The sequence below is a fragment of the Sus scrofa genome, chromosome 2 (assembly GCF_054392235.1).
Source record: "Sus scrofa isolate SSC_HxYL_T2T_F1_AM1 chromosome 2, Sscrofa_HxYL_maternal_Yorkshire_Landrace_v2.0, whole genome shotgun sequence".
NCBI lineage: Eukaryota > Metazoa > Chordata > Mammalia > Artiodactyla > Suidae > Sus > Sus scrofa.
Window position 1 is genome coordinate 149,225,005 of NC_139384.1, and position 13,430 is coordinate 149,238,434.

The 13,430-nt window shown below is 38.8% G+C and overlaps 1 long non-coding RNA gene across 2 annotated transcripts in view; it reads left to right on the forward strand.

The window, feature by feature from the left end:
• Positions 1–13,430, forward strand: part of LOC110259494 (uncharacterized) — a 498,951-nt gene that overhangs the window by 217,931 nt on the left and 267,590 nt on the right. The window contains exons 3-5 of one of the 2 annotated variants that reach the window (XR_014838827.1): positions 2,101–2,168; positions 5,118–5,326; positions 6,097–6,254. This is a non-coding gene — a long non-coding RNA (uncharacterized LOC110259494). Of the gene's footprint in view, positions 1–2,100; positions 2,169–5,117; positions 5,327–6,096; positions 6,255–13,120; positions 13,171–13,430 lie in introns of those variants that run through there. The other variant, XR_014838830.1, reaches the window with a different exon arrangement.

The following is a 13,430-nucleotide window of genomic DNA, read 5'->3' on the forward strand; positions in this document are numbered from 1 at the left end:
CATTTTACTCTTACAGTAACAGTGCACAAGAATTCCAGTTTCTCCACATCTTAGCCAACACTTTTTATTTCTGTTTTGTGGTATTTGATAGAAGCCATCCTAATGGGTGTGAGGTGATTCCACGGTTGCTTTTGATTTGCATTTCCTTAATGATTAGTGATGCGCAGTATCTTTGCATAGACTGATTGGCCTATATGTTTTTAGAAAAATGTCAGTGCACACCCTTCGTCCATCTTTTAATTGCATTATTTGGTCTTTCTGTTGTTGAGATGTATCTTATACAATCTTTATCTGTTATGGATATTAACCCCTTATTAACTACATGATTTTCAAATATTTTCTCCCATTTCTAGTTTGCTTTTTCATTGTTAATTTTATTCTTTGATTCACAGATGTTTTTAATTTTGATATAGTCCAATTTCTTTTTCTTGCTCATGCCTTTGGTATCATATCCAAGAAATCCTTGCCTGATACCATGTTGTAAAGCCTTTACCTTATGTTTTATTGTAACAGTTTTAGTTTCAGGTCTTAGGTTTAGGTCCATAATCCACTTTTGAGGGTGACACACGCTATTATAGTTAGTACTGTCATGTGACTCAGATCCCTGAGGCAGCCAGGCCTCACCTGGTCACTTATGCATGGAGTCATGATTATAGTAACAGGTTGTATTTCCCAGGCTCTTTCTTCCTTCGCTCCAACCTCCTGTAATGTCCCTGACATCATTCTCAGGAGCACTAGCAGGATGCACACCTGTGCTCATAGGCAATCTCAGTCAGCCACTGTTCTTAAGTGCCCTTTCAACTGGGTACTATCAAATTCAGTGAATACCACTGCCTTGTCCAGAGCTAAAGCATCTCTAAACCATTGACACTCCTGCCAAGGATGCCTTTCCTTTTCATTCAACACTGCCATTTCGCATAAACCAATACTGCCACTTCCACCAACTCACATGGGAATTGCCAGCACCATCCTGGAGCTGGGTGCTGGGGCTGACTGCCAGAGCTGTTTGATGGACTGGATTTATACAGTGGAACACGTCACTGGTGTTACATTGTCCTAAAAGGGAAATGCCTTCTGCTTTTCTTTAACAGTATAGGACTTTCAGTATTTGCTGACTGTGTCCTCTCTCCATAAGACCTAGACACACATGCACAGGGTAATGCTAAGCTTGTGACATCCAGTGGCAGGGCGGCCACCATGCTGTGCTTACATCCAGCTCCAATAACAGCTTTGTGGCAGAGTGAAGCTGGTGGAACCTGGCTCCTCTTTCCCTTGGGATGAGTACTTACCTATGAAGGTCCCCAGCCCTTCAGGAAAATGGACTTTTGTCTGCCTGCCTTTCAGTACGCCAGCCTAGACCCCCACCTGAATTATATTAGAACAATCATGAACTCAGGAGAGCAGCCCCACTGCTGTGCTGAGGCTTTGCTATGAGTTACTCATGACACTGAAGAAAGCTCCAGTGTAGGATATTCCCAAGCAGGTACATAAATCTCACCTATGAAGAATCTCTATGCCTTGTTTAGAAGGGATATTTATCATATACCATTCAATATTTATGAGTTAATTTGAATCCCACCATGGAACAAAATACAGTATCCAACCAGATAACACCAGTAATCCTTCCATTATGTATCACTGTTGACACACTATTAATTTCATTCTAACTGCAGAATCTTACCACTGAAACATTGGCATCTGTGTGGCAGTAATTTAAAGTGCTCCAACTTGAGGAGCCTGGGCAAACAATGCAAAATAAGCTAAGAGTGAAGCCATGAAAAAAATGGAATTAGGAATTGAAGCATCTGTTTGCCAGCACCTATTAGGCAGGCAGAAGGTCAGGTGGCACCAAAAGTCATAGAACTTTACCCTGGTTGAAGAGAAAAATGATTTTCCTTTGTGTTTACACCTCTCATTAGAATCATGAATGGTGTCGCTAAAGTTCTATGTAGGATTATCAGCAGTATCGATAGAGAAGTGTTCGGTGAGGCTTTAATGAGATGATGCAAGGAAAGCAGGCAGCACAGCCTGATATTCAGTTCAGTAAAGACTGATTTTAAAAACTTTTTCGTTCTTTTTCTATGTACACTGGACTCACAGTGTGATGTGGAAAAAAGGAAACGTGTTTTGGAGTCCTGCAGTTGTGATCCAGTGATACTGCTTAACAGGTAACCAGTTTTCATTTACTCTGGTAACCTCATCTTCTTATCCATGAAATGGAGACTCCATCACTTTCAAAAAATGGCTTTGGAGATTAAAAGAGATAATACAGCACCTGGCAGAGCTGCCTAGTTCATCATCGTCATCACCATCATCATGTAGCACTAATAACGTTTAATGCTCGTTGGTCTCCAGCTGTATGCCCAACACTTAGCTTAACATCCTAAGTAGGTACTTTCATTATATGTACTTGATGGAGAAGAAACCTGAAATTCTCCAGCTTGACTTGCCCAAGTTCACGTAACTAATAAACACTCACTTTTTAAATTGAAGCCATATCAGTTTGATGCTCAAGCTCATGAACTTCAATCACTCTGCTAAATTTACTTGTCCCTGTGTTGCACGACCTTCCCCAGTGATGCTCAATGGCTTGAGATCTGAGAATCTAGACGGGATGGCTGACTGAGAGTAGGGGCGAATGAGGCAGGTAGATGGGAGAGGAGAAAGTTAATGGTCCCAGGGAGTGCCCTATGAAATGACTCAGACAAGAGGATGTGAGCAAGCGTGTGGGTGGGGGAGAAGGCAACCTAGAAATTGGTGTTAGGAAACTGACATGAAGCCAAGAGTCATGAACTGAGGAAACTGAGCAAGTCTGGTGATTAGAAGGCAAGATAAAGCCCCCAACTATCCACCCAAAGTGTCTCTTCTCTTAGCAGCTGTGGATCTGATGGCTTCTAAAGGCTCCTTAGAGAAAAGTGGAAACCCACGCTTGTGTTATGCTGACTGGATTCTAACTGTAGGAAACTTGTGGAAATGAAACCACATCAAGAGGAAAAAGTCATGGTAGTCCCAGCATCCCTCACACTACAGATACCTTTCTTTAAAAATATCAGTGAAGAAAATGCATGGTTGAGAATCTTAACACCGTAGGAAAAATAGAGTTGAGAGGACCAGTGCCACAGAAACCTTATGAACAACCTTGTAAAACTTTCATCAATGCAAAATAAATCTAACTGAATCCAATTAAAGGAACGTCAACTGTGTTTAATACATTTTAAATTAACAGCAGTTGATGCTATGCAATTCATTAATGTGTCATGGAAAAATTAAATATTACCCTTTCTTGAGGCATCAGAGGAATTCATTTTGCTTTGTCGTAGACATATCATTTTTTGCTTTGTCATAGATATGTCATTTTTTCCTATTTTGCTTTGTCATAAACATATCATTTTTTTCCTATTTGATTTTCATTCTAAATGTTTAACTCCTTTTTGATGAGGTGACTCAGTTTTCTCACCTCCCATCTCCCCGGGCATGTGGTCCCAGGGACTGAGCCCTGAGCACACGCACATCCGTGAGTACCTCTTGGAGACCCATATGCCTCAGCGCTCTCTTCCACACGCACGTCGGGGTGTGGCTCTGAGACCTGGTTGACCTCCTTTAGCCTTTTTCACTCGCTCCACAGTTTTCACCGTAAAAGCCTCTATTCGACTTCCTTCTTTTCTATTCTTAAGCCCTGATTTCTTCTTTTTATGATAACAGCTAATAGAAGTGACTCATATGCTATAACTGAAGTTCTTACGGATGCATAAAAGCTGACATAAAGGAAGCTCTGTGCTCTAGTATTTTCAGCATAGGATATGCATGTGGTTTAGGAAATGTTACGGCCTACAGTGCTTCAGAATCAGAATCGAAAATACTTTCATATTGTTCCCTGGTGAAAAAGTTCCTTTCCCAATTCAGCTCTAGGGAAATGCAATGTAAGTCTCCCTCAGATAAAACCCTGAAGGTCACTTCTCTCCAGTTGTCTTACTGTGGAGCCTCATGAAGGCTAAAAACAACCTCTTCATTAGAACTGTTTAAGACATTGATTGATCTAGTATTGTGAATACACCCAGAAGATGGCAAGAGCATTTAAAAATGTCATGTAGGGCCAACTGAAACAATAAGAATGGATGCTGGCCCGCAAATTAATTAACATTGTTTATGATGACCATTGTTGGCAAAGGTATATTGAAATAGGTGCTGATACACAACCAGTGAGATCAGAAGTTGGTATGTACACCCTCCTTGAGAGAGACTTGGCAATATATTCTGAGAGCTTTTAATCTTAATTCAGTACCCACCAGGAACTTCTGTCTTAAATTTGGATTCATATCTCTTTTGAGGAGAGACAGCACTGAGAATTGCACAGCACACGGAGAGTGATGTTTTTCACCATAAAACTGACCTTAGGAATCTGCTTTGGGCTCTGAGAGCCGGAATGATGTGTCTGTCCTGAGAGGCATCTCTCCTTTGGAGAGTTCAGAAAGATCAGGGACCTGAACCTGGGAGACCGCAGGCTAGCCCCTGGACTGTGGTTAATTGGACGGACTGGAAATTCTCTGGAGAGGCCTCTTGACAGTGATGGAGTTGACAGTCATTTGCAACACCTTGGCCAACCACTTCCTGGTCGTGCAGAATGCAGCAGAGCACATCAATCAAACTTACTCTGAGAAGAGACCAAGAGGATGATGCTTCATCGTTGGAAAGGGAAGAAATAGTCCAAGAGAGCAAAACAGAAGCATGAGCAAAAGCGAAAGGCACCAGTCGACACCACGTGCATATCGATGTCATGGATAGTTTTCAGCTGCGGATGGGTATCTTAGGGTACAGGTGACAACCGATGTGACGTAAGTCCCAAGGTAATCAAACTGTTGAAACAAAGGTGATTTTAGAACAAATGATGAAGGGTTTTAGAATGATTTCTTGTCCATTACTGAGGTTGGGGTTGGATGGAGCAAAGGACAACAGCAGATACTCGTGCAAAAGGAAGAAACTTCATGGAGCCAAGAGGTAATCTCTTGGCTGTCAGGGATATAACCCTAGAATTGGATGCTGTTGAGACAAGGATTTCTATCACTGGCAGTTTTCAAGGAGGAGACTAATACACCACATTTCCTGTCTCGTTTACCCAGACCAGGGCCTGGATTTTGTAAATCTCTGAGGAATCTGAACCAAGTCTTGCAGGTTTTACTCTGACTACAGGGAAAGCAGTTTGCTCTCTGGCCTCCCTCATGTCACCTCCATGGCCACCGTCAGTCTTCAGCTCCCTATTTCTGCCCTAGATTATCTAGGAGCACAAAAACTTCGCAGAATTTGGCTATTTGCATTTTACAGAAACAAGGTATGGGAAATTGATCATTAGATTCACAGTGAATTTTTTAAATCTTTCATGACATATGATCTTACAACTAGTTTATTTACAGAAAAAATGATGAAGCCTACTTTCTCCAGATTAAGTTAAATATAGAGATGCTAGTATTTTTTCAGAAAGCAAATAATTTTTTATTTCAGTAAGTATTAAAGTGTGTAAGTTGACTTACTAATAAAAATAGTAGTGGGTGTCTTACTTATTCAAAGTCTAAAAAGCTGGTGTGTGAAATAAATGCTAAACACTAAGCATTATCAGCCTTTGAGAAATGCATATGCTTTCAAAACTACAAATTATAAAGCAATCATCATCATAAATGTTATACCAGTGAGTTACTCTAATTTAGCTAAACCTATTGAGGGAATATTGTACCATTCCAAAATTGTAAATAGTTTGAAGGAAAAAAGTTGACAAGAACCTTGATATGTTGAATTTAAGCCACATACTTTATCAGTTAAGCTGATTTGAAATACAGGAAATATTAACTACAATTAGCTTTAAAAATAAGAAAAATGTTGATCTTGCTTATAACAGCAAGTCAAGATGTAAGGCAGGCTTTGGGGCTGGTGGAGTTGGGGGTTCATCCATATCACGGTGGGGCAGAGGGTTTTTCATCTGTCTGGACTGCCATCCACAGCCTCAACTTCATCCTAAGGCCCTGGAAGTTTTTTTTTAACTTTATAGCTTGTTTTCTTATTTGTAATACTACAGTTGTAACCCTCTGCATTTTCTTACTCCTGTAGGTCTTTCTGCTTTGAGGGGAACTCCAGAACTCCAGCCCTTTGACCTCACAGGTCTGATTGCAGCTCCCACAGGAGCTAAGTCACTGTGATCCTTGGCGTGCCTGGTTCCTGGCAGCCCTGCCACTCTTGACCTGGGCTTTGGTTGTCTTGACTTTCAGGCAAGGAGCAGGGCAGGCTCTCAGCCTCTCAATCAGGTATTTCTCTTTGGGGCTCTTGAATTATCAGAGTTCCTCAGAGAAATAGAACCAATAGGGCGTACACACATATATATATGGAGAGGAAGAGATTAATTTTTATGAATTTTATTATGCAGTTATGAGGCTGGCAGGTATAAAATCTGTAGGATAGGATGGCAGGCTGGAGACTCAGGGAGGAGTTGATGTTGGAGCCTCAAGTTAATCTAGAGGAGAATTCTCTCTTCCTCAGAGGACCTCCACCTTCTCTCTCTTTAGCTTTCAGCTGTGTCTCAGACCCACCCACGTTATCTTAGGTAAGCTGCTTTGGTCAAAGTCTATTGGTCTGAATATTGACCTCATCTAAAAATACCTTCACAGGAGTTGTGCCTCAGTAGTAATGACCCTGACTAGTGGCCATGCGTATGCAGGTTTGATTCCAGGTCTTGCTTAGTGGGTTGGGGATCTGGTGTTAATGTGAGCCGCAATGTAGGTTGCAAACGCTGCTCTGATCATGAGTTGCCATGGCTGTGACATAGTCTGGCAGCTGACGCTTCAATTCAACCCCTATCCTAGAACTTCCATGTGCAATGAGTATGACCCTAAAAAAACAACAAAAATCAAAAAAACAAAACAAAACAAAACAAAAACCCAAACCTTCACAGGGACATGTAGATTAATGTTTGATCAGTGTCTAGATGTCTTGGCCTAGGAAAGTTGACGCATATGACAGCTTCAGATGCTGAAAAGTGGTCCAGCCTAGGCAAGATGTTCCTGGGGGCCAGACGCATACAGAGGTAGAGCTGATAGCCCACACAGCCTTCCAGAAGCATCAGGATCACAGCTGGGTATAGAGAGCAAAGCCCCAAAGTGGACAGCACTCCATGCCTCCAGCTGCTGTGTCTTCTCTCTCCTGTGACACCAAGGTGAACACACTGAGCGTTGCAAGGAGCCCGTGCAAGTGAGGGTCCCTGATGCCAAGATTTCATTAAATCCACAGAAGTGTGTCTCCGCCTATGGCTAAGAGGCAATTATTTTTTTAATTCCCAAACCAAATCACTACTCAATAGCAAAGATGGAATGAGTTAACAATTGTAACCTTTTCTATTTTTTATTGTTGTTGAATTTCTTTTATTGAAATTTCTGTTTTTTAATTCAATGAATTTTATTATATTTATATTTGTGCAATCATTATCACAAACCCCCAGCCCATCTCTCCCCTGCAGTCTGTCTCCTTTGGTATTCATAAGTTTATCGACATGTGTGAGTCTGTTTCTGTTCTGTGGATAACTTCATCGTATCCTTTTTTTTTTTTGATTCCACATGTAAGTGATAGCATATGATGTTTGTGTATCACTGTCTAACTTCATTTAGCATAATTTCTAAATCCATCCATGTTGCTGCAAATGCCATTATTTCATTCTTTTTATGGCTGAGTAGTATTCCATTGTATATATGTACCACATCTTTATCCACTCATCTAGCAATGGACTTTTAGGTGGCTTCTATGTCTTGGCTATTGTATATAGTGCTACAGTGAACATTGGGCTACATGAATTTTTTCGAGTCATGGTTTTTTTTTTTTTTTGGATGTGTGCTCAGGTGGCTATTGCTGGATCATATACTAATTCTAGTTTTAGTTTTTTGAGGAAGTTCCATACAGGTTTCCATAGTGGATGCACCAATTTACATTCCTGCCAACAGTATTAGAGGGTTCCCTTTTCTCCACACCCTCTCCAGCATTTATTGTTTGTAGACTTTTTGATGATGACCATTCTGGCTGATATTAGGTGGTGCCTCATTGTAGTTTTGATTTGCATTTCTCTAATAATTAGTGATGTTGAACATCTCTTCATGGGTTTTTTTTGTTTGTTTGGTTTTGGCCATCTGTATGTCTTCTTTACAAAATTATCTGTCTGGATTTTCTGCCCATTTTTTGATGGGATTGTTTGTTTTTTTTATATTGAGTTATAAGAGGTGTTTATAAATTTTGGAGATTAATCCCTTGTCATTTGCTTCATTTACACATATTTTTTACCTTTCTGTGGCTTGTCTTCATTTTGTTTAGGGTTTCCTTTGCTGTGAAGAAACTTTTAAGTTTAATTAGGTCCCATTTGTCTATTTTTGTTTTTATTGTTATTACTCTAGGAAGTGATCCTGAGAAGATATTGCTGAAGTTTATGTTGGAGAGTGTTCAGCCTATGTTTTCTTCTGAGAGTTTTATAGTATGTGGTCTTATATTTAGGTCTTTTAATCCATATTGAGTTTATTTTTGCATATGGTGTTAGAGAGTGTTCTAATTTCATTCTTTTACTTATAGCTGTTCAGTTTTCCCAGCACCACTTATTGAAGGGACCGTTTTTTCTCCATTGTATTTTTCCTCTTTTGTCATAGATCAGTTGACCATAGCTTCATGGGTTTAATTCTGGGCTTTCTATCCTATTCCATTGATCTATATTTCTGTTTTTGTGTCAGTACCATGCCATTTTGATGGCATTGTAGTATAGCCTGAAGCCAAGGAACCTGATTCCTCCTGCTCCTTTTTTCTTTCTCAGGATTGCTTTGATTATTCTGTGTCTTTTGTGTTTCCAAACAGACTTTACAATATTTTGTTCTAGTTCTGTGGAAAATGCTATTGGTAATTTGATATGGGTTGCATTGAATCTGTAGTGTACCTTGGGCAGTATAGCCATTTTGGCAATGATGATTCTTCCAACCCAAGAGCATGGCGTATCTTTCCATCTATTTGTGTCATTTTTTTTCATCAGCATTTTATAGTTTTCAGATTACAGGTCTTTTGTCTCTTTAGGTGAGTTTATTCCTAGGTATTTTATTTTATTTTATTATTTGATGCAAAGGTAAATGGGATTGTTTCCCTAATTTCTCTTTCTGATCTTTCTTTGTTAATATATAGAAATTCAGTTGATTTGTATGTATTAATTTTGTATCCTGAAATTTTACTGAATTCATTGATGAGCTCTTAATAGTTTTCTGGTTACATCTTTAGGATTTTCTAGGTCTAGTATCATGTCATCTGCCAACAGTGATAGTTTTACTTCTTTCTTTCCAATTTGTATTCCTTTCATTTCTTTTTCTTCTCTGATTGCCATTAATTCAACTTCCAAAACTATGTTGAATAGAAGTGGTGAGAGTGGACATCCTTGTCTTGTTTCTGATCTTAGGTGAGAATTCTTTCAGCTTTTCACCATTGAGAATGATGTTATCTGTGGATTTGTCATATATGGCCTTTATTATGTTGAGATAGGTTCCCTCTATGCCCACTTCCTGAAGGGTTTTTATCAGAAATGTGTGTTGGATTTTGTCAAAAGCTTTTTCTGCATCTATTGAGAGGATCATATGTTTTTATTCTTTTGTTTGTTAATGTGGTGTATCACACTGATTGATTGGTAGCTATTGAAAAATCCTTGCAACCCTGGGATAAATCCCTCTTGATCATGGTGTGCAATAGTTTCAATGTATTGGTGGATTCAGTTTGCTAGTATTTTGTTGAGGATTTTTGTATCTATGGTCATCAGTGATATTGGCCTGTAAATTTCTCTTTTTTTGTGGTATCTTTGTCTGGTTTGGTATCAGGGTGGTGGTAGCCTAATAGAACCAGTTTGGGGGTGTTCCTTCCTCTGAAATTTTTTGTTGTAGTTTCTGAAGCATAGGTGTTAACTATTCCCTAAATATTTGATAGAATTTGCCTGTGAAGCCATCTGGTCCTGGACTTTTGTTTGTTGGAAAATTTTTAATCACAGTTTCAATTTAAACAATTGTGATTGGTCTGTTCATCTTTCCTATTTCTTCTTGGTTTAGTCTTGGAAGATTGTACTTTTCTAAGAATTTTTCCATTTATTCTAGGTTGTCCATTTTATTGGCATATAATTCCTTATAGCAATCTCTTATGATCTTTTGTATTTCTGTGATGTCTGTTGTAACTTCTCCTTTTTCATTTCTGATTTTATTGATTTGAGCCCTCTTTTTTTCTTAATGAGTAGCTAAGGGTTTATCACTTTTGTTCATCTTTTCAAAGAACCAGCTTTTAGTTTCATTGATCTTTCTATGGTTTTCTTTGATTCTATTTTGTTTATTTATGCTCTTCTCACTATAATTTCTTTCCTTCTGCTAACTTTAGGTTTTGTCTGTTCTTTCTCTAGTTGCCTCAGGTGTAAAGTTAAGTTGTTTATTTGAGATTCTTCTTGTTTCCCAAGGTAGGGTTTTATTGCTGTAAACTTCGCTTTTAGAACTGCTTTTGCTGCATGGCATAGATTTTAGCTTGTTGTGTCTTTGTTGTCATTTGCTTCTAGGTAATTTTTAATTTCCTCTTTGATTTCTTCAGTGATCCATTGGTTGTTTAGCAGTATAGTTTAGTGTCCATGTATTGGTGTTTTTTGCAGTTTTTCTTGTTGTTGATTTCTAGTCTTATAGCATCGAGGTTAAAAAAAAATACTTGATATGATTTCAGTTTTCTTAAAGTTACCAAGGCTTGGTCTGTGGCCCCGGATGTGATCTATCCTAGAGAATGTTCCATGTGCACGTGAGAAGAATGTGGTTTGTGCTGCTTTGGGTTGGCATATTCTGTAAATATCTATTAAGTTCATCTGGTCTAATGCATCATTTAAGGCTTGTGTTTCCTTGTTGATCTTCTGTCTGGATGATCTGTCCATTACTGTAAGTTGGGTGTTAAAGTCCCCCATTATTATTGTGTTATTGTTTATTTCTCTTTTTTAGGCTGTTAGCAGTTGCCTTAAATATTGAGGTGATCCTATGTTGGGTGCATAATATTTATAATTGTTATATATTTTTCTTGGATTGATCCTTTGATAATTATGTACTGTCCTTCTTTGTCTCATATTATAACATTCATTATTTTAGGGTCTGTTTTGTCTCAAATGAGTATTACTTCTCTGGCTTTCTTTTGATTTCCATTTACATAGAATATTCTCTTCCATCTTCTTACTTTAGTTTATCTGTGTCTCCTAGAACTGAAGTGGATCTATGGAAGGCAGCATATATGTGGATCTTATTTTTGTACCCATTCAGCCAGTCTACATCTTTTGGTTGGGTCCTCTAAGGTAATTATTGATATGTATGCTCTTATTGCCATTTTGTTAACTGTTTTGAATTTGTTTTGTTTTGGGTTTTTTTTTTTTTTTTGGTTATTTTTTTCTTCCCTTCTTCTTTCTCTTCTTTTGGGACTTGATGACTATCTTTAGTGTTGTGTTTGGATTGCTTTTTCTTATTTGTGTGTGTATCTGTTGTAGAATTTTGGTTTGTAGTTACCATGGAGTTTTGATATAGGAGTCTCTATATAAAGAAGATTGTTTTATGTTTATGGTATCTTAATTGCTAATGTGTCTCCAGTGTCCTGCATTTGTACCTTCTTCTCATGATTTCTGGTTTTGGTAGCATATTTGTATGTCAATGATTTCCTACCTTTACTATATGTATGCCTTTACTGGTGAGCCTTGTCATTTGTAATTTTTTTGTTTCTAGTTGTGGTCTTTTTTTTTTTTTTTAAACATAGAGAAGTTCCCTTAGTATTTGTTGTAAAGCTGTTTTCATGCTATTCAATTCTCTTAGATTTTGCTTATCTGAAAGCTTTTCATTTCTCCTTAAAGTCTGGGTGAGAAATTTCCTTGTTAGATTAATCTTGCTTAGAGTTTTTTTCATTTTATCACTTTAAGTGTATTATGCCACTCTCTTTGGTTCTGCAGTTTCTGCTGAAAAGTCAGGTGATAACCTTATCTGTATTCCCTTGTATGTTATTTCTTTTCCCTAGCTGCTTTCAATATTTTCTCTTTGTTTTTAATTTTGATCAGTTTGATTAATATGTGTCATGGACTTTTCCTCCTTAGGTTTATATTATATGGTATTCATTGTGCTTCTTGGATTTGAGTGAGTGATTCCTTTGCCATGTTAGGGAAGTATTTGCCTATTATATCTTCAAATATTTTCCCTGGCCCTTTCTCTCTCTTCTCCTTCTTGCACCCCTATTAGGCAGATGTTGGTGCATTTAAAGTTGTCTTAGAGTTCTCTTAGACCTCTTCATTTCTTTTTAATCCTTTTTCTCTGTTCTGTTCCATATCTGTAATTTCCACCAGTTTGTCTTCAACCTTGCTTATTTGTTCTTCTGCCTCCTGTGTTCTGCTATTGGTTACTTCCAGTGAATTTTTTTAATTTCTGTTATTGTATTTTGTATCTCTGGTTGCTTAATCTTTAAATCTTCCATTTCTTTCTTCAGTGTTTCTTGTAGTTTATCAATCTTTGCCTCCAGTTTATTTCCAAGATCTTGAGTCATATTCACTATTGTTAGTCTAAAGTCTTTTCCATGGAGGTTGGTAATGTCCAGATCACTTAGCTGTTTTTCTGGTTTTCTTTTTTTGTTTTTTGTTTTTGTTGTTGTTGTTCCTTTATCTGGGTCATAATTCTCTGCCTTTTCATTTTGTATAGGTTTTTGTGTGGTCTCCTTATTGCAGACAATAGGAGCTTCTCTCACTTCTGACGTCTGCCCCCTTGTGGCTGAATTTGGTACAGAGGCTTGCTGCAGGCTTCCTGATGGGAAGGACAGGTGCCTGCCTACTGGTAGATGGAAGTGATACTTATCCTTCTGGTGGGTGGGGCTTTGTCTCTGGGTGTGATTAGAGGCAGCTGTATGCCTAGGAGATCTTTAGGCATCCTGTTTGTTAATGGGTGGGGCTTTTTTCCCACCCTGTTTTTTTTTTTTTGCTCCTGGGCTTCTCATCCCTGATGGGCAGGGCCAGATTTTTCCAAAATGGCCACTTCCAGTAGGGTTCATGCTTATAATTATTCCCAAGACCTTTGCCTCCAATGTCCTTCCCCCACAGCGAGCCACAGTTACACCCTGTTTTCCCAGGAGATCCTCCAAGATCTGCAGGTAAGTCCAGCTGAGATACTTATGGAGTTTCTGCTTTGGCCTGGGACCCAGTACACATGAAACCCTGTGGGTGCCCTTCAAAAGTAGAGTTTCTGTTTCCCCCAGTTCTGTGGAGCTTCCATGCACAAGCCCTGCTGGCCTTCAACACCAAGTGTTCCAGGGTTTCTTCCTCCCAATGCCAGACCCCTGGGCATGGGAACCTGACATGGGGATTGGAAATCTCACTCCTGTGGGTGAGCCTTTCCAGTCTATGGGTTGCC